We start from the raw sequence: 22,825 nt of genomic DNA, 5'->3' as shown, positions 1-22,825 counted from the left end.
ATGATCAGAGACTGCAGACATAGTACAGGAGAGGGTCAGAGACTGCAGACATAGTACAGGAGACGGTCAGAGACTGCAGACATAGTACAGGAGATGATCAGAGACTGCAGACACAGTACAGGAGATGATCAGAGACTGCAGACATAATACAGGAGATGATCAGAGACTGCAGACATAATACAGGAGATGATCAGAGACTGCAGACATAGTACAGGAGATGATCAGAGACTGCAGACATAGTACAGGAAATGATCAGAGACTGCAGACATAATACAGGAGATGATCAGAGACTGCAGACATAATACAGGAGATGGTCAGAGACTGCAGACATAATACAGGAGATGATCAGAGACTGCAGACATAATACAGGAGATGATCAGAGACTGCAGACATAATACAGGAGATTATCAGAGACTGCAGACATAGTACAGGAGATGGTCAGAGACTGCAGACATAATACAGGAGATGGTCAGAGACTGCAGACATAGTACAGGAGATGATCAGAGACTGCACACACAGTACAGGAGATGATCAGAGACTGCAGACATAATACAGGAGATGATCAGAGACTGCAGACACAGTACAGGAGATGATCAGAGACTGCAGACATAGTACAGGAGATGATCAGAGACTGCAGACATAGTACAGGAGATGATCAGAGACTGCAGACATAGTACAGGAGATGGTCAGAGACTGCAGACATAGTACAGGAGATGATCAGAGACTGCAGACATAATACAGGAGATGATCAGAGACTGCAGACATAGTACAGGAGATGATCAGAGACTGCAGACATAATACAGGAGATGGTCAGAGACTGCAGACATAATACAGGAGATGATCAGAGACTGCAGACATAATACAGGAGATGATCAGAGACTGCAGACATAATACAGGAGATGATCAGAGACTGCAGACATAATACAGGAGATGGTCAGAGACTGCAGACATAATACAGGAGATGATCAGAGACTGCAGACATAGTACAGGAGATGATCAGAGACTGCAGACACAGTACAGGAGATGGTCAGAGACTGCAGACATAATACAGGAGATGATCAGAGACTGCAGACATGATACAAGAGATGATCAGAGACTGCAGACATAATACAGGAGATGATCAGAGACTGCAGACATAATACAGGAGATGATCAGAGACTGCAGACATAATACAGGAGATGATCAGAGACTGCAGACATAATACAGGAGATGGTCAGAGACTGCAGACATAATACAGGAGATGATCAGAGACTGCAGACATAGTAAAGGAGATGATCAGAGACTGCAGACATAATACAGGAGATGATCAGAGACTGCAGACATGATACAGGAGATGATCAGAGACTGCAGACATAGTACAGGAGATGATCAGAGACTGCAGACATAATACAGGAGATGATCAGAGACTGCAGACAAGATACAGGAGATGATCAGAGACTGCAGACAAGATACAGGAGATGATCAGAGACTGCAGACATAGTACAGGAGATGATCAGAGACTGCAGACATAATACAGGAGATGATCAGAGACTGCAGACATAGTACAGGAGATGATCAGAGACTGCAGACATAGTACAGGAGATGATCAGAGACTGCAGACATAGTACAGGAGATGATCAGAGACTGCAGACATAATACAGGAGATGATCAGAGACTGCAGACATAGTACAGGAGATGATCAGAGACTGCAGACATAGTACAGGAGATGATCAGAGACTGCAGACATAATAAAGGAGATGATCAGAGACTGCAGACATAGTACAGGAGATGGTCAGAGACTGCAGACATAATACAGGAGATTATCAGAGACTGCAGACATAATACAGGAGATGATCAGAGACTGCAGACATAGTACAGGAGATGATCAGAGACTGCAGACATAATACAGGAGATGGTCAGAGACTGCAGACATAATACAGGAGATGATCAGAGACTGCAGACATAATACAGGAGATTATCAGAGACTGCAGACATAGTACAGGAGATGGTCAGAGACTGCAGACATAATACAGGAGATGATCAGAGACTGCAGACACAGTACAGGAGATGATCAGAGACTGCAGACATAATACAGGAGATGATCAGAGACTGCAGACATAATACAGGAGATGATCAGAGACTGCAGACATAGTACAGGAGATGATCAGAGACTGCAGACATAGTACAGGAGATGATCAGAGACTGCAGACATAGTACAGGAGATGGTCAGAGACTGCAGACATAGTACAGGAGATGATCAGAGACTGCAGACATAGTACAGGAGATGATCAGAGACTGCAGACATAATACAGGAGATGGTCAGAGACTGCAGACATGATACAGGAGATGATCAGAGACTGCAGACATAGTACAGGAGATGATCAGAGACTGCAGACATAGTACAGGAGATGATCAGAGACTGCAGACATAGTACAGGAGATGATCAGAGACTGCAGACATAGTACAGGAGATGATCAGAGACTGCAGACATAATACAGGAGATGATCAGAGACTGCAGACATAGTACAGGAGATGATCAGAGACTGCAGACATAGTACAGGAGATGGTCAGAGACTGCAGACATAGTACAGGAGATGATCAGAGACTGCAGACATAGTACAGGAGATGATCAGAGACTGCAGACATAATACAGGAGATGATCAGAGACTGCAGACATAATACAGGAGATGATCAGAGACTGCAGACATAATACAGGAGATGATCAGAGACTGCAGACATAATACAGGAGATGATCAGAGACTGCAGACATAATACAGGAGATGATCAGAGACTGCAGACATAATACAGGAGATGATCAGAGACTGCAGACATAGTACAGGAGATGATCAGAGACTGCAGACATAGTACAGGAGATGATCAGAGACTGCAGACATAGTACAGGAGATGGTCAGAGACTGCAGACATAGTACAGGAGATGATCAGAGACTGCAGACATAGTACAGGAGATGATCAGAGACTGCAGACATAATACAGGAGATGATCAGAGACTGCAGACATAGTACAGGAGATGATCAGAGACTGCAGACACAGTACAGGAGATGATCAGAGACTGCAGACATGATACAGGAGATGATCAGAGACTGCAGACATAGTACAGGAGATGATCAGAGACTGCAGACATAATACAGGAGATGATCAGAGACTGCAGACACAGTACAGGAGATGGTCAGAGACTGCAGACATAATACAGGAGATGATCAGAGACTGCAGACATAATACAGGAGATGATCAGAGACTGCAGACATGATACAGGAGATGATCAGAGACTGCAGACACAGTACAGGAGATGATCAGAGACTGCAGACACAGTACAGGAGATGATCAGAGACTGCAGACACAGTACAGGAGATGATCAGAGACTGCAGACATAATACAGGAGATGATCAGAGACTGCAGACACAGTACAGGAGATGATCAGAGACTGCAGACATAGTACAGGAGATGATCAGAGACTGCAGACACAGTACAGGAGATGATCAGAGACTGCAGACACAGTACAGGAGATGATCAGAGACTGCAGACACAGTACAGGAGATGATCAGAGACTGCAGACATAATACAGGAGATGATCAGAGACTGCAGACATAATACAGGAGATGATCAGAGACTGCAGACATGATACAGGAGATGATAAGAGACTGCAGACATAATACAGGAGATGATCAGAGACTGCAGACATAATACAGGAGATGATCAGAGACTGCAGACATAATACAGGAGATGATCAGAGACTGCAGACATAGTACAGGAGATGATCAGAGACTGCAGACATAGTACAGGAGATGATCAGAGACTGCAGACATGATACAGGAGATGATCAGAGACTGCAGACATAGTACAGGAGATGATCAGAGACTGCAGACATAGTACAGGAGATGATCAGAGACTGCAGACATAGTACAGGAGATGATCAGAGACTGCAGACATAGTACAGGAGATGGTCAGAGACTGCAGACATAGTACAGGAGATGATCAGAGACTGCAGACATAGTACAGGAGATGGTCAGAGACTGCAGACATAGTACAGGAGATGATCAGAGACTGCAGACATGATACAGGAGATGATCAGAGACTGCAGACATAATACAGGAGATGATCAGAGACTGCAGACATAATACAGGAGATGATCAGAGACTGCAGACATAGTACAGGAGATGATCAGAGACTGCAGACATAGTACAGGAGATGGTCAGAGACTGCAGACATAGTACAGGAGATGATCAGAGACTGCAGACATAATACAGGAGATGATCAGAGACTGCAGACATAATACAGGAGATGATCAGAGACTGCAGACATAATACAGGAGATGATCAGAGACTGCAGACATAGTAAAGGAGATGGTCAGAGACGGCAGACATAGTACAGGAGATGATCAGAGACTGCAGACATAGTACAGGAGATGATCAGAGACTGCAGACATAGTACAGGAGATGATCAGAGACTGCAGACATAATACAGGAGATGATCAGAGACTGCAGACATAGTAAAGGAGATGGTCAGAGACGGCAGACATAGTACAGGAGATGATCAGAGACTGCAGACATAGTACAGGAGATGATCAGAGACTGCAGACATAATACAGGAGATGATCAGAGACTGCAGACATAGTACAGGAGATGATCAGAGAATTCAGACATAATAAAGGAGATGATCAGAGACTGCAGACATAGTACAGGAGATGATCAGAGACTGCAGACATAATACAGGAGATGATCAGAGACTGCAGACATAGTACAGGAGATGATCAGAGACTGCAGACATAGTACAGGAGATGATCAGAGACTGCAGACATAGTACAGGAGATGATCAGAGACTGCAGAAATAATACAGGAGATGATCAGAGACTGCAGACATAGTACAGGAGATGGTCAGAGACTGCAGACATAATACAGGAGATGATCAGAGACTGCAGACATAGTACAGGAGATGATCAGAGACTGCAGACATAGTACAGGAGATGATCAGAGACTGCAGACATAGTACAGGAGATGATCAGAGACTGCAGACATAGTACAGGAGATGGTCAGAGACTGCAGACATAATACAGGAGATGATCAGAGACTGCAGACATAGTACAGGAGATGATCAGAGACTGCAGAAATAATACAGGAGATGATCAGAGACTGCAGACATAGTACAGGAGAGGGTCAGAGACTGCAGACATAGTACAGGAGACGGTCAGAGACTGCAGACATAGTACAGGAGATGATCAGAGACTGCAGACACAGTACAGGAGATGATCAGAGACTGCAGACATAATACAGGAGATGATCAGAGACTGCAGACATAATACAGGAGATGATCAGAGACTGCAGACATAGTACAGGAGATGATCAGAGACTGCAGACATAGTACAGGAGATGATCAGAGACTGCAGACATAATACAGGAGATGATCAGAGACTGCAGACATAATACAGGAGATGGTCAGAGACTGCAGACATAATACAGGAGATGATCAGAGACTGCAGACATAATACAGGAGATGATCAGAGACTGCAGACATAATACAGGAGATTATCAGAGACTGCAGACATAGTACAGGAGATGGTCAGAGACTGCAGACATAATACAGGAGATGGTCAGAGACTGCAGACATAGTACAGGAGATGATCAGAGACTGCACACACAGTACAGGAGATGATCAGAGACTGCAGACATAATACAGGAGATGATCAGAGACTGCAGACACAGTACAGGAGATGATCAGAGACTGCAGACATAGTACAGGAGATGATCAGAGACTGCAGACATAGTACAGGAGATGATCAGAGACTGCAGACATAGTACAGGAGATGGTCAGAGACTGCAGACATAGTACAGGAGATGATCAGAGACTGCAGACATAATACAGGAGATGATCAGAGACTGCAGACATAGTACAGGAGATGATCAGAGACTGCAGACATAATACAGGAGATGGTCAGAGACTGCAGACATAATACAGGAGATGATCAGAGACTGCAGACATAATACAGGAGATGATCAGAGACTGCAGACATAATACAGGAGATGATCAGAGACTGCAGACATAATACAGGAGATGGTCAGAGACTGCAGACATAATACAGGAGATGATCAGAGACTGCAGACATAGTACAGGAGATGATCAGAGACTGCAGACACAGTACAGGAGATGGTCAGAGACTGCAGACATAATACAGGAGATGATCAGAGACTGCAGACATGATACAAGAGATGATCAGAGACTGCAGACATAATACAGGAGATGATCAGAGACTGCAGACATAATACAGGAGATGATCAGAGACTGCAGACATAATACAGGAGATGATCAGAGACTGCAGACATAATACAGGAGATGGTCAGAGACTGCAGACATAATACAGGAGATGATCAGAGACTGCAGACATAGTAAAGGAGATGATCAGAGACTGCAGACATAATACAGGAGATGATCAGAGACTGCAGACATGATACAGGAGATGATCAGAGACTGCAGACATAGTACAGGAGATGATCAGAGACTGCAGACATAATACAGGAGATGATCAGAGACTGCAGACAAGATACAGGAGATGATCAGAGACTGCAGACAAGATACAGGAGATGATCAGAGACTGCAGACATAGTACAGGAGATGATCAGAGACTGCAGACATAATACAGGAGATGATCAGAGACTGCAGACATAGTACAGGAGATGATCAGAGACTGCAGACATGATACAGGAGACGGCCAGAGACTGCAGACATAGTACAGGAGATGATCAGAGACTGCAGACATAGTACAGGAGATGATCAGAGACTGCAGACATAGTACAGGAGATGATCAGAGACTGCAGACATAATACAGGAGATGATCAGAGACTGCAGACATAGTACAGGAGATGATCAGAGACTGCAGACATAGTACAGGAGATGATCAGAGACTGCAGACATAATAAAGGAGATGATCAGAGACTGCAGACATAGTACAGGAGATGGTCAGAGACTGCAGACATAATACAGGAGATGATCAGAGACTGCAGACATAATACAGGAGATGATCAGAGACTGCAGACATAGTACAGGAGATGATCAGAGACTGCAGACATAATACAGGAGATGGTCAGAGACTGCAGACATAATACAGGAGATGATCAGAGACTGCAGACATAGTACAGGAGATGGTCAGAGACTGCAGACATAATACAGGAGATGATCAGAGACTGCAGACATAATACAGGAGATGATCAGAGACTGCAGACATAGTACAGGAGATGGTCAGAGACTGCAGACATAGTACAGGAGATGATCAGAGACTGCAGACATAGTACAGGAGATGATCAGAGACTGCAGACATGATACAGGAGATGATCAGAGACTGCAGACATAATACAGGAGATGATCAGAGACTGCAGACATAATACAGGAGATGATCAGAGACTGCAGACATAATACAGGAGATGATCAGAGACTGCAGACATAATACAGGAGATGATCAGAGACTGCAGACATAGTACAGGAGATGATCAGAGACTGCAGACATAATACAGGAGATGATCAGAGACTGCAGACATAGTACAGGAGATGATCAGAGACTGCAGACATAGTACAGGAGATGGTCAGAGACTGCAGACATAGTACAGGAGATGATCAGAGACTGCAGACATGATACAGGAGATGATCAGAGACTGCAGACATAATACAGGAGACGGTCAGAGACTGCAGACATAGTACAGGAGATGATCAGAGACTGCAGACATAGTACAGGAGATGATCAGAGACTGCAGACATAATACAGGAGATGATCAGAGACTGCAGACATAATACAGGAGATGATCAGAGACTGCAGACATAATACAGGAGATGATCAGAGACTACAGACATAGTACAGGAGATGATCAGAGACTGCAGACATAATACAGGAGATGGTCAGAGACTGCAGACATAGTACAGGAGATGATCAGAGACTGCAGACATAGTACAGGAGATGATCAGAGACTGCAGACATAGTACAGGAGATGATCAGAGACTGCAGACATGATACAGGAGATGATCAGAGACTGCAGACATGATACAGGAGATGATCAGAGACTGCAGACATAGTACAGGAGATGATCAGAGACTGCAGACATAGTACAGGAGATGATCAGAGACTGCAGACATAGTACAGGAGATGATCAGAGACTGCAGACATAATACAGGAGATGGTCAGAGACTGCAGACATAGTACAGGAGATGGTCAGAGACTGCAGACATAATACAGGAGATGGTCAGAGACTGCAGACATAATACAGGAGATGATCAGAGACTGCAGACATAATACAGGAGATGATCAGAGACTGCAGACATAATACAGGAGATGATCAGAGACTGCAGACATAGTACATGAGATGATCAGAGACTGCAGTTCCAAATTTTGTCCGAATTTAAATTTAGTTATTTCGGATTCGTGTAAATATTCTAATTCAGAAATTCAAATTTCCAAATAACGAAAATCCATCAGAATTTCTATTCGGAACGAAACAAACCGCACACCTCTACTTACAATTCAATACAAAAAGTGCCCCTCCCCCAGAACCCTGAGGACCTCTGGGCCAATCACACGTTATTCTATCACCAAATCGGCGTTTCTTCATCCAATAGAAATATTCTCCTCCCCTCAATGGATTTCCACCAATCGCCCAACAAGGAAATGATGAGGTCATCGTACGACGCGCTTTTATTAATAAGCTCCTCCCACACTCTATAAGCTCCTCCCACATCCGGCACCAGCTCCATCAGCAGATTTCTATCCATTAATATCCTCCAAGTAGTTCCCCCAGCACCGCCCCTCCCCCCCTCCCATCTTCCCCTCTCTATACAAACTATTCTCTTTTCTCTCTTTTGGCTTTTTAAATAAATATAAAACGGTCCAATGAGGAACTTGCTTGTCTTTGGCGGATCTTCCCCCGACTCCAGATTCATCCACATGCAGTGCAGCACAGGAGCTCTTACATTGTACAGAAACATACAACAAGAGGCTGCAGTCCCACCAACAAGTTAGAGCAGGGGTGTCCAAACTTTCTAAGCAAAGGGCCAGTTTACTGTCCTTCAGGTTTTAGGGGGGCCGGACTGTGGCCAACGGGAGTAGAAACATTTCCAGCATCAGTTGGAGTAAATGCCCCATCTTTTGTGTCAATGAGAAGAACTGCACCCCATAGTTGGTGTCTTTGGGAGGAATTGTGCCCCATCATTGGTGGCATTGGATGCCATTGTTGGTGTCATTGGGAGGAATTGTGCCCCATCATTGGTGACATTTGGGCCCTATAATTGGTGTTATTGGAAGGAACTGTGTCCCGTCATTGGGGGGAACCATGCCCCATCATTGGTGTCATTGGGAGGAATTGTGCCCCATCGTTGGTGTCACTGGTAGGAATTTTGCCTCATGATCGGTGTTATTGGGAGGAACTGTGCCACTTTGTTGGTGACATATAACCAAGGGCCATATAAAGGCAAGCGAAGGGCCGCATCCGGCCCCCGGGGGCCGCAGTTTGGAGACCACTGAGTTAGAGGAATGAAGGGGGTTGGCAGTGAAAGGGTTCATAAAGTAAAAGGAATAAACATTTGACTCGGCAGTTAAAGGGTTAAAAATAGGAGGAAAATATGATTTGTCAGTTGAAGAGAATAAACCTCCCTAAAGGGGGCGCAGAGAGCAATAAAAACCAGACAGGGGTTCTAATCCCTCTCCACTCCATCCAACACTAACTATAAACAGGATCTCCTTTATTTATAATGTAACATATGGGGGAGAAATGGGGATACAATGATTTGGCGGTGAGAGGGTTAATGTGTGTGGTGGGGGAGGGGGAGGTTTTTTTGTTTACTTGGTTTGGCAGTTGAAGGGTTGAAATAAATGAAGAATATAGTTTGGTAGTGAAAGGGTTAAATCTCATTCACAATGACATGTTCTTCCCGGAGCCGCGTCCCTATGAGATCCCTATTCCGATCCTACAGCCTGAATTCACAAAGCTCACAAATCAGGACGTGGCTCCTTTAAGAAAAATCGGCAGTTATTTTTTTTTTTTTGCTGAGTCATAATGAGATTTCAAAAACAACAACAACTCACGATGACTCAGCAAAAAAAAATAACTGACGATATTTTTTTTAAAGGAAAAAAACCTGACAGGAGTTCTAATCCCTCTCCACTCCATCCAACACTAACAAGAAACTTTTATTTTTACTTTTTTTTTATAATTTTTCACCTTATGATTACCTAATAAAAATGATAAAAAAGAACATAAATAAATATATATTTACAAGTCATTACATCCACGTTGTATATAGACAAAGAAAACGTCAGACCTATAACATCTGCATCTAGAAAACAATCAATCTGGGAAATATATATACTTTTATTTTATTTATTTTATTATATTTTGTTATTTTTATTAGATAATCATAAGGTTACAAAAAAAAAAAAAAAAAATCCGGATCACCTACTGAGAGTAGTATGGTGTTACTATGGTAACGCTGTATTAAATACAGTGTGCAAAAAAATAAAACAATGAAAAAGGTAATAAACAAAAACAAATATTGTTTTTTTTATCACCGTCATTATTTTTACCATTATAAGTTAATAATTACAATGATATTGTTTCCTTTTTTATTTATCATTTTTAATATTGTCATCAATATTTGCTTTATTTTTTTTTTGGTGCTACGATTATTATAAATCATTATTTAATTAATAATCGTATTTTTATTGGTAATATTCTTCTTATTATTACTGATATTATTAGTGTATTCATATTTACAATAATAATAATATCATTCATATTAAATTATAATAAAACAAATCAAACATTCAGAATTGTTACATTTTATAATATTACACGAATATAAAATACGGGATTATCTCTGAATAACGATAAGGAATTTATTGGGATAAAATAATATCTAATAATAAAAGGAATTGATCGGATTGATCGGCTGCAGGGGAGAACCAATGATTGTTTACAGACACAATTTTCTCAGTGCTGGTCATGTGACCTGCAGTGTAAAAATAGAAGCACACAGAGAGAAAACAAACATTCTGTTACCATGGTAACCTGCACTGTGAACATAGAGCTATGTGATGTCACAGCTGTGGAAGCAAATAAATAGCCTGCAGGGGGAGGAGCTGTCAGTTGACAATAGGTCTTCACAGCAGAAGCATCTCTCTTGCAGAGCTCCTGACTGATTGATTTGTATTTCATCACATTATCTCCAGTGATTGGAATTCAGAGTCTATTGATTGATTGGCATTAATTGTCTGATCGTCTATTACTAGTACTTGGCATTTCCTGCCAGTTATTTTCTACAAGCAAAAATGAGGAACCAAATCCTCGTTATGATTGTTTCACTGTTGCTCTCTTTGGGAGGACAGAGATATACCATCATCCAATCCCCAGAGGTCCACGTGGATCAGGAGGGGCCCTCAAATGTCATCCGAGGGCCCCCAGAGGAGGGGATTGTGCAAACACAGCAGCCAGCGCAGATTCCGCTGATTTTTAGGATCCTGTATCCATGGGCTGTCCCCAGAGATGTCATCAGTGGGGCCCCAGAGACCCCAATGGAGCAGGAGGAGCCCACAAATGTCATCAGAGGGGTCCCAGAGACCCCAATGGTGCAGGAGGAGCCCACAAATGTCATCAGGGGGCCCCCAGAGGAGGAGATTGTGGAAACACAGCAGTCAGCGAAGATTCCGCTGATTTTTAGGATCCTGTATCCATGGGCTGTCCCCAGAGATGTCATCAGTGGGGCCCCAGAGACCCCAATGGAGCAGGAGGAGCCCACAAATGTCATCAGAGGGGTCCCAGAGGAGGAGATTGTGGAAACTCCACAACAGCCAGCGAAGATTCCGCTGATTTTTAGAATTCTTTATCCATGGGCTGTCCCCAGAGATGTCATCAAAGGGGCCCCAGAGACCCGCATGGAGCAGGAGGGGCCCACAAATGTCATCAGAGGGCCCCCAGAGGAGGAGATTGTGGAAACTCCACAACAGCCAGCGAAGATTCCGCTGATTTTTAGGATCCTGTATCCATGGGCTGTCCCCAGAGATGTCATCAAAGGGGCCCCAGAGACCAGCATGGAGGAGGAGAACATGAAGAGGACGGAGCAGCCAGTGGAGGAAACATTGAGAGGAAATGAAAATGACCCTCTAGAACCCATCAGCTGGTTTTTATTCCTGACCCGTCCTCCAGTCTGGTTTAGCTTGGCAGTCCTGATAACGTTTCTGATTCTGAAATACATCCTGCGCCAATATCACCTGGCCAGAATATTAGGACGTTTTATGATGTTCCAGGAGCTGATCGGATTGATTTATTTACTGATCGATATCTGGAACAGACGGGGGGCAGTCTTTGAGAACATAATCCTACCCCTCTATATAAATGCGGGTGATTGGGACCAATGGGTGGTCACCGGGCTCTGGTCAGTCTGGTCCAAGGGGTGGGTGGCCCTAGACAACACAGTCCCACCCGTCCTTATTAATATTGTTACTGAGCACCGGTCAGAATGCTTTCTGGGGGTTATCACCATGCTGGTGGTACTGCTCCTAATATGTTTCAAGCCATTCTACCGACTGCGCCGACCAACAAGTAGCAACATCACCCCACCACCGAGTGACGCCATTTCCCCAAGTGACGTCATCTTACCAGCAAGTGATGACACCATTCCACCAACAAGTCACGTCATCATACCAGAAAGTGATGACACCGTTCTACCAACAAGTGATGTCATTATACCAGAAAGTGATGACACCGTTCCACCAAGTGACGTCATCATACCAGCAAGTGATGACACCATTCCACAAACAAGTCACGTCATTATACCAGAAAGTGATGACACCATTCCACCACCAAGTGACATCATTATACCAGAAAGTGATGACACCGTTCCACCAAGTGACGTCATCATACCAGCAAGTGATGACACCATTCCACCAACAAGTGACATCATTATACCAGCAAGTGATGACACCATTCCACCAACAAGTGAGAATGCAGAGAGCACCATGGGGGAGGCGGCCATTCCCATTTCCAGAGTTGCATCTCCTCAACCTTCCCTTAGTGCTTGGATAAGACAGAAAATAAAGGAGCACCAAGCAACAATGGAGGTTGGGCACACGTTTATCGTCCCACGAAAGAGTGACATCATCCCACCAAGTGATGTCATCATTCCACCATCAAGGAAAAATGCAGCGAGCACCATGGAGGAGGCGGCCGTTCCCATTTCCAGAGTTGCATCTCCTCAAGCTTCCCTTAGTGCTTGGATAAGACAGAAAATAAAGGAGCACCAAGCAACAATGGAGGTTGGGCACACGGATATCGTCCCACGAAAGAGTGACATCCCACCGAGTGATGTCATCATTCCACCATCAAGGAAAAATGCAGCGAGCACCATGGAGGAGGCGGCCATTCCCATTTCCAGAGTTGCATCTCCTCAAGCTTCCCTTAGTGCTTGGATAAGACAGAAAATAAAGGAGCACCAAGCAACAATGGAGGTTGGGCACACGGATATCGTCCCACGAAAGAGTGACATCATCCCACCAAGTGATGTCATCATTCCACCATCAAGGAAAAATGCAGCGAGCACCATGGAGGAGGCGGCCATTCCCATTTCCAGAGTTGCATCTCCTCAAGCTTCCCTTAGTGCTTGGATAAGACAGAAAATAAAGGAGCACCAAGCAACAATGGAGGTCGGACACAGGGATATCGTCCCACAAAAGACTGCCACCGAGTGATGTCATCATTCCACCATCAAGGAAAAATGCAGCGAGCGCCATGGAGGAGACTGACGTTCCCATTCCCAGCGTCGCACCTCCCAGGGACCACAGCAACGACATCCCACAGAATGGTGGTCTCCTCCCACTACCGAGTTCCCTTATGTCACCAGTGACCGATGACATCAATATGCTATTGGATTCCGTCATTGGTCAACAAAGGGCAACACTGGCTGTTGATCCCAATGTTGAAACTCGTAGTAACCCGTCTTCACCTACGGCAATTATTCCAGCTAGTGAAGAAGCGAAGGGCAACCAAGGAGGACCGCCATTAAACCGGATCTTTACTTTTCATAGCACTTTTGGCCGGGTGACTTCCTGGTACCAACCTCTGCCCCATTTAATTGGCTGGGCAAATATGACGTCCAACACCCAAGAGTTGCCAAGAGTGGAAATGTTGACATCAAGCTTTAAGGTTAATCAAAAATATCACATTCTAAAGGGAAAGGTAGAACAAGGGGGAGGGGAGTATGGAAGAGGGAGAGAGGGAGGAAGGGGGAGGGGAGGTTGGAAAAAGAAGGGGGGTGAGGGTTTGGGGGAACCCCCACACCCCTTCCTTACCTCCAACCTCCCCTCCTCCTTTCCTCCCTCTCTCCCTCTTCCATACTCCTCCTCCCCCTTGTTCTACCTTTCCCTTTAGAATGTGACATTTTTGATTAACCTTAAAGCTTAATGTCTACATTTCCACTCTTGGCAACTCTTGGATATGAGGCGGCTTTCGGAGGACTCGGTTCCCCCCGGGCCTAGCAGGCCGTTTACCACCAACATCTGAAAAATGCAGCGAGCACCATGGAGGAGGCGGCCATTCCCATTTCCAGAGTTGCATCTCCTCGAGCTTCCCTTAGTGCTTGGATAAGACAGAAAATAAAGGAGCACCAAGCAACAATGGAGGTCGAACACAGGGATATCGTCCCACAAAAGACTGCCACCGCGTGATGTCATCATTCCACCATCAAGGAAAAATGCAGCGAGCGCCATGGAGGAGACTGACGTTCCCATTCCCAGCGTCGCACCTCCCAGGGATCACAGCAATGACATCCCACAGAATGGTGGTCTCCTCCCACTACCGAGTTCCCTTATGTCACCAGTGACCGATGACACCAATATGCTATTGGATTCCGTCATTGGTCAACAAAGGGCAACACTGGCTGTTGATCCCAATGTTGAAACTCGTAGTAACCCGTCTTCACCTACGCAAATTATTCCAGCTAGTGAAGAAGCGAAGGGCAACCAAGGAGGACCGCCATTAAACCGGATCTTGACTTTTCATAGCACTTTTGGCCGGGTGACTTCCTGGTACCAACCTCTGCCCCATTTAATTGGCTGGGCAAATATGACGTCCAATATCCAAGAGTTGCCAAGAGTGGAAATGTAGACATCAAGCTTTAAGGTTAATCAAAAATATCACATTCTAAAGGGAAAGGTAGAACAAGGGGGAGGGGAGTATGGAAGAGGAAGAGAGGGAGGAAGGGGGAGGGGAGGTTGGAGAAAGAAGGGGAGTGAGGGTTTGGGGGAACCCCCACACCCCTTCCTTACCTCCAACCTCCCCTCCCCCTTCCATACTCCCCTCCCCCTTGTTCTACCTTTCCCTTTAGAATGTGATATTTTTGATTAACCTTAAAGCTTAATGTCTACATTTCCACTCTTGGCAACTCTTGGATATGAGGCAGCTTTCGGAGGACTCGGGTCCCCCCGGGTCTAGAAGGCCGTTTACCACCAACATCTCAGTCACTTTTTTACAGGTGATTATGTTTCATCAATGTATTGTCGATCGACATCAAATTTTCGAGGCGTGTGTTGGACCGGCGAGGAGAGGAGGTTGGAGGCCGGTATGTTTTTAAGGTGTGTGTTGGCCAGGCAAGGAGAGGAGGTTGGAGGCCGGTATGTTTTTAAGGTGTGTGTTGGACCGGCGAGGAGAGGAGGTTGGAGGCCGGTATGTTTTTAAGGTGTGTGTTGGACCGGCGAGGAGAGGAGGTTGGAGGCCGGTATGTTTTTAAGGTGTGTGTTGGACCGGCGAGGAGAGGAGGTTGGAGGCCGGTATGTTTTTAAGGTGTGTGTTGGACCGGCGAGGAGAGGAGGTTGGAGGCCGGTATGTTTTTAAGGTGTGTGTTGGACCGGCGAGGAGAGGAGGTTGGAGGCCGGTATGTTTTTAAGGTGTGTGTTGGACCGGCGAGGAGAGGAGGTTGGAGGCCGGTATGTTTTTAAGGTGTGTGTTGGACCGGCGAGGAGAGGAGGTTGGAGGCCGGTATGTTTTTAAGGTGTGTGTTGGACCGGCGAGGAGAGGAGGTTGGAGGCCGGTATGTTTTTAAGGTGTGTGTTGGACCGGCGAGGAGAGGAGATTGGAGGCCGGTATGTTTTTAAGGTGTGTGTTCTTTTCACAGCTGTACGAGGGTGGGGTACTGAAAACGTACGAGCAGCTGTGTAGAGAATACCAATTAGCCCCACGGGGCTTCTATCAGTACCTCCAGCTCCGGCATGCTCTACAGAAACAACAACAAACACGATCATTGGTGGTGACTTTACCGTCACCTTTGATGACGACGGTTCTGCAAGCAGAAGCTCGGAGAGGACTCATAACAAAAACATATGAGGGACTGTTAGCAACAATTCAGAGTCATGCTTCCCTTAGAAGCCGTAGGAAGTGGGTGGAAGACATTGGGGAGATAGATGGAGATCAGTGGGAGAGGGCGATTGAATCTGTTCCGGCGGTATCTGTCTCTGCGTCGCACAAATTGTCGCAACTCTTTATCCTACATAGGTATATACGTACACTGGAGTAGTATATGAATATAAAAATGTGGTATAATGTATGTCAAATAAAATGAAATGGATGCCGAATAGGCATATCTATGTATGAAATAAGAAAAGATATAAAAATAAAGTGGATTTAAAAAAAAGGTGTGTGTTGGACCGGCGAGGAGAGGAGGTTGGAGGCCGGTATCTTTTTAAGGTGTGGTTTGGACCGGCGAGGAGGTTGGAGGCCTGTATGTTTTTGAGGTGTGGTTTGGACCGGCGAGGAGAGGAGGTTGGAGGCCGGTATGTTTTTAAGGTGTGGTTTGGACCGGCTATGAGGAGGTTGGAGGCCGGTATGGGAGGAGTCTTTCCAGCTTTCTTTGCTGGAGAAATGAGAACTCTTCCCACCAGTGAGGTCCTTCATGGAGAAGTCCCAGGCCTCACTCACACGGGGGGTATGAATCTGTACCCTGTATGGGGGCTGCACTTACCCCAAAGAGGACATCCATGTGGGTGCAGTTGCGCGGGCGCACCCTGGGTGCGTTCGGGGCCGTGCACCGGCACCCACACAGATGTCACATTGGGAACAGCCGCTGCACCCCAGATGACAGCAATGGGACTGCCTACACGGGATGCTGGGAACACCTGTGCATCCCCATTGCGGTACACGCGGCCCTCCCATGGGGTACGGATTATTACCCCCCCTGTGAATGAGGCCTAAGTGTGAATAGAATCTTTACCCCCATTGTGTTGGTAATTTGGGGACCACTGTACCCCTCTTTATTGTTATTTGGGGTGTTTTATTATAGGAGTGTTATAGATTGTAGATTAGGAGAAGTTTGGATTTCTTCTGGAGGAGTTTTGATTGGACATCACTGATGTACCCCGCTCAGCGGGGGCGGGCCTTCCAGAACAGAGGCCGTATATGGGCAGCACAGAGGCTTAGTGGTGAGCCTTGCAGCACTGGGGTCCTTGGTTCAAATCCTGACCAGGACACTATCTGCATGGAGTTTGCATGTTCTCCCTGTGCTTGCGTGGGTTTCCTCCGGGTTCTCCGGTCTCCTTCCACACTAAAGACATGCTACCTTTGCGTTGGTGGTGCAGTGGTTAGCACAGCTGCTTTCTAAGCAGATGACCCGGGTTCGATTCCCGGCTAACGCCATCTCCAATACTTGGAGTCCTCAGAGAGAAAAGCGCTATACAAGGTCAGTGACTATAGTGGGACATTAGAGTGTCAGCTCCTGGGCTCAGCCATAGACTACAGTGGGGACATTAGAGTGTCAGCTCCTGGGCTCAGCCATAGACTATAGTGGGACATTAGAGTGTCAGCTCCTGGGCTCAGCCATAGACTATAGTGGGGACATTAGAGTGTCAGCTCCTGGGCTCAGACATAGACTATAGTGCGACATTAGAGTGTCAGCTCCTGGGCTCAGCCATAGACTATAGTGGGGACATTAGAGTGTCAGCTCCTGGGCTCAGCCATAGACTATAGTGGGACATTAGAGTGTCAGCTCCTGGGCTCAGCCATAGACTATAGTGGGGACATTAGAGTGTCAGCTCCTGGGCTCAGCCATAGACTATAGTGGGACATTAGAGTGTCAGCTCCTGGGCTCAGCCATAGGACTGTACTGGGGACATTAGAGTGTCAGCTCCTGGGCTCAGCCATAGACTGCACTGGGGACATTAGAGTGTCAGCTCCTGGGCTTGGCCATAGACTGCACTGGGGACATTAGAGTGTCAGCTCCTGGGCTCAGCCATAGACTATAGTGGGACATTAGAGTGTCAGCTCCTGGGCTCAGCCATAGACTATAGTGGGGACATTAGAGTGTCAGCTCCTGGGCTCAGTCATAGACTATAGTGGGACATTAGAGTGTCAGCTCCTGGGCTCAGTCATAGACTATAGTGGGGACATTAGAGTGTCAGCTCCTGGGCTCAGTCATAGACTATAGTGGGGACATTAGAGTGTCAGCTCCTGGGCTCAGCCATAGACTGCACTGGGGACATTAGAGTGTCAGCTCCTGGGCTCAGCCATAGACTATAGTGGGGACATTAGAGTGTCAGCTCCTGGGCTCAGCCATAGACTATAGTGGGGACATTAGAGTGTCAGCTCCTGGGCTCAGTCATAGACTATAGTGGGGACATTAGAGTGTCAGCTCCTGGGCTCAGCCATAGACTATAGTGGGGACATTAGAGTGTCAGCTCCTGGGCTCAGCCATAGACTATAGTGGGGACATTAGAGTGTCAGCTCCTGGGCTCAGCCATAGACTATAGTGGGGACATTAGAGTGTCAGCTCCTGGGCTCAGTCATAGACTATAGTGGGACATTAGAGTGTCAGCTCCTGGGCTCAGTCATAGACTATAGTGGGACATTAGAGTGTCAGCTCCTGGGCTCAGCCATAGACTATAGTGGGGACATTAGAGTGTCAGCTCCTGGGCTCAGCTATAGACTATAGTGGGAACATTAGAGTGTCAGCTCCTGGGCTCAGTCATAGACTATAGTGGGGACATTAGAGTGTCAGCTCCTGGGCTCAGCCATAGACTATAGTGGGACATTAGAGTGTCAGCTCCTGGGCTCAGCCATAGACTATAGTGGGACATTAGAGTGTCAGCTCCTGGGCTCAGCCATAGACTATAGGGGGACATTAGAGTGTCAGCTCCTGGGCTCAGCCATAGACTATAGTGGGGACATTAGAGTGTCAGCTCCTGGGCTCAGTCATAGACTATAGTGGGGACATTAGAGTGTCAGCTCCTGGGCTCAGCCATAGACTATAGTGGGACATTAGAGTGTCAGCTCCTGGGCTCAGCCATAGACTGCACTGGGGACATTAGAGTGTCAGCTCCTGGACTCAGTCATAGACTATAGTGGGACATTAGAGTGTCAGCTCCTGGGCTCAGCCATAGACTGCACTGGGGACATTAGAGTGTCAGCTCCTGGGCTCAGCCATAGACTATAGTGGGGACATTAGAGTGTCAGCTCCTGGGCTCAGTCATAGACTATACTGGGGACATTAGAGTGTCAGCTCCTGGGCTCAGCCATAGACTGCACTGGGAACATTAGAGTGTCAGCTCCTGGGCTCAGTCATAGACTATAGTGGGACATTAGAGTGTCAGCTCCTGGGCTCAGCCATAGACTATAGTGGGGACATTAGAGTGTCAGCTCCTGGGCTCAGCCATAGACTGCAATGGGGACATTAGAGTGTCAGCTCCTGGGCTCAGCCATAGACTATAGTGGGGACATTAGAGTGTCAGCTCCTGGGCTCAGCCATAGACTATAGTGGGACATTAGAGTGTCAGCTCCTGGGCTCAGCCATAGACTATAGTGGGACATTAGAGTGTCAGCTCCTGGGCTCAGCCATAGACTGCACTGGGGACATTAGAGTGTCAGCTCCTGGGCTCAGCCATAGACTATAGTGGGGACATTAGAGTGTCAGCTCCTGGGCTCAGCCATAGACTGCACTGGGGACATTAGAGTGTCAGCTCCTGGGCTCAGCCATAGACTGCACTGGGGACATTAGAGTGTCAGCTCCTGGGCTCAGCCATAGACTATAGTGGGACATTAGAGTGTCAGCTCCTGGGCTCAGCCATAGACTATAGTGGGACATTAGAGTGTCAGCTCCTGGGCTCAGCCATAGACTGCACTGGGGACATTAGAGTGTCAGCTCCTGGGCTCAGCCATAGACTATAGTGGGACATTAGAGTGTCAGCTCCTGGGCTCAGCCATAGACTATAGTGGGACATTACAGTGTCAGCTCCTGGGCTCAGCCATAGACTATAGTGGGACATTAGAGTGTCAGCTCCTGGGCTCAGCCATAGACTATAGTGGGACATTAGAGTGTCAGCTCCTGGGCTCAGCCATAGACTATAGTGGGACATTAGAGTGTCAGCTCCTGGGCTCAGCCATAGACTATAGGGGGACATTAGAGTGTCAGCTCCTGGGCTCAGCCCCTCCCTGTGGGCGGTCCTCAGTGATGATCACACTCACCTCTCCTTCAGGTCACATGATCACTCTGCACACTGCCATCATTTCTGGGCGGGGCCTCTGCGGAAAACGAGATCACGTGACGCCCCGCCCCCTAATAGGCGGAGCCACCCGGATTTCTCTTCTTCTGCCCGCCAACCAAAGAAAGAGACCCAACTATCTCTCGGGCTCCACCCACTTCCGGCCTTCCTCTTTACTTCCGGGTGAGGAGTCTGTTTACCTTCCGGGGTCGGTGGAGGAGCGGGGTGAGAGGTGAATGGTGCCGTATAACAGACCATGTGAGGGACAGAGCGCTCCCCTCCCCCTCTCACACCTCTGTAACCCCCCCTTATAGGAGAGAAAGACCCCCCCCCTGTATGAGGTGTCAGCCCTGCCTGGCCCTCTGTGTGCCCCCCCCCCTCTGTAGATCAGTGTTTATCACCCGGGGGTGCACAGGACACTCCCCCCTGGATCAGTGCCACGGGTTGTCACGGTCTTACCAGGCCGGCACCATGACCAGCGGACTTCCTTTTCTTCCTGAATGTTGGGGGGGGGGCAGTGCTGTGTGGCCCCCCCCACCCCCTGGGCGGGGTCATGCATTGTCATTGTGTATGCAAGCTGGTCGCCATGACAATGCATGACCCCGCCCAGGGGGAGGGGGTGGGGCGCACTCAGGACCGCCCCCCCAACATTCAGGAAGACACGCCCAATAACACTCTCTAGGTCCTGGTAGTGCGGCATCTTTCGTTGCCATGGTGATGGGGGCAGCTTGTCCGCACCATGGCAACGCATGACCCTCCCCAAGGTGGGCGACATGCAGAGTAACCCCCAACATTCCGGAGGAAAAGATATCCGTCTCCTCCTGACCCCCCCAAACCTCCCGCCTGATTGGGGGGCTCTGTGTTGGGGGGGGGGGGCTCCTTGATTGGGGGGACTGTGAGAGTGGGGTGCTCTAATGTGATTGGGGACTCTGCCATACACTGTACTGGGGACATTAGAGTGTCAGCTCCTGGGCTTGGCCATAGGACTGCACTGGGGACATTAGAGTGTCAGCTCCTGGGCTCAGCCATAGACTATAGTGGGACAGGCAAGTGTAGTATACGGACAGGCTAGTGTAGTATACGGACAGGCTAGTGTAGTATATAGACAGGCTAGTGTAGTATAGGGACAGGCTAGTGTAGTATAGGGACAGGCTAGTGTAGTATAGGGACAGGCTAGTGTAGTATACGGACAGGCTAGTGTAGTATAGGGACAGGCTAGTGTAGTATAGGGACAGGCTAGTGTAGTATAGGGACAGGCTAGTGTAGTATATGGACAGGCTAGTGTAGTATAGGGACAGGCTAGTGTAGTATAGGGACAGGCTAGTGTAGTATAGGGACAGGCTAGTGTAATATATGGACAGGCTAGTGTAGTATACGGACAGGCTAGTGTAGTATAGGGACAGGCTAGTGTAGTATACGGACAGGCTAGTGTAGTATACGGACAGGCTAGTGTAGTATAGGGACAGGCTAGTGTAGTATAGGGACAGGCTAGTGTAGTATAGGGACAGGCTAGTGTAGTATATGGACAGGCTAGTGTAGTATATGGACAGGCTAGTGTAGTATAGGGACAGGCTAGTGTAGTATAGGGACAGGCTCGTGTAGTATAGGGACAGGCTAGTGTAGTATAGGGACAGGTTAGTGTAGTATAGGGACAGGCTCGTGTAGTATACGGACAGGCTAGTGTAGTATACGGACAGGCTAGTGTAGTATACGGACAGGCTAGTGTAGTATAGGGACAGGCTAGTGTAGTATAGGGACAGGCTAGTGTAGTATAGGGACAGGCTAGTGTAGTATAGGGACAGGCTAGTGTAGTATAGGGACAGGCTCGTGTAGTATATGGACAGGCTAGTGTAGTATAGGGACAGGCTAGTGTAGTATACGGACAGGCTAGTGTAGTATACGGACAGGCTAGTGTAGTATAGGGACAGGCTAGTGTAGTATAGGGACAGGCTAGTGTAGTATAGGGACAGGCTAGTGTAGTATAGGGACAGGCTAGTGTAGTATATGGACAGGCTAGTGTAGTATACGGACAGGCTAGTGTAGTATATGGACAGGCTAGTGTAGTATAGGGACAGGCTAGTGTAGTAGAGGGACAGGCTAGTGTAGTATAGGGACAGGCTAGTGTAGTATACGGACAGGCTAGTGTAGTATAGGGACAGGCTAGTGTAGTATATGGACAGGCTAGTGTAGTATAGGGACAGGCTAGTGTAGTATACGGACAGGCTAGTGTAGTATAGGGACAGGCTAGTGTAGTATACGGACAGGCTAGTGTAGTATATGGACAGGCTAGTGTAGTATATGGGCAGGCTAGTGTAGTATAGGGACAGGCTAGTGTAGTATAGG

The 22,825-nt window shown here is 47.1% G+C and overlaps 1 non-coding gene across 1 annotated transcript; it reads left to right on the top strand.

The window, feature by feature from the left end:
• The first annotated feature begins 17,572 nt into the window (after nt 1–17,572).
• Nucleotides 17,573–17,644, top strand: TRNAR-UCU. The gene has a single exon. It is a non-coding gene; the product is annotated as a tRNA-Arg (tRNA).
• The last annotated feature ends 5,181 nt before the right edge of the window (nt 17,645–22,825 follow it).

Source organism: Rana temporaria, chromosome 8 (assembly GCF_905171775.1).
Source record: "Rana temporaria chromosome 8, aRanTem1.1, whole genome shotgun sequence".
Lineage (NCBI taxonomy): Eukaryota > Metazoa > Chordata > Amphibia > Anura > Ranidae > Rana > Rana temporaria.
Note: the sequence above shows the minus strand (reverse complement) of the source record. Positions and strands in the feature narration are given on the sequence as shown.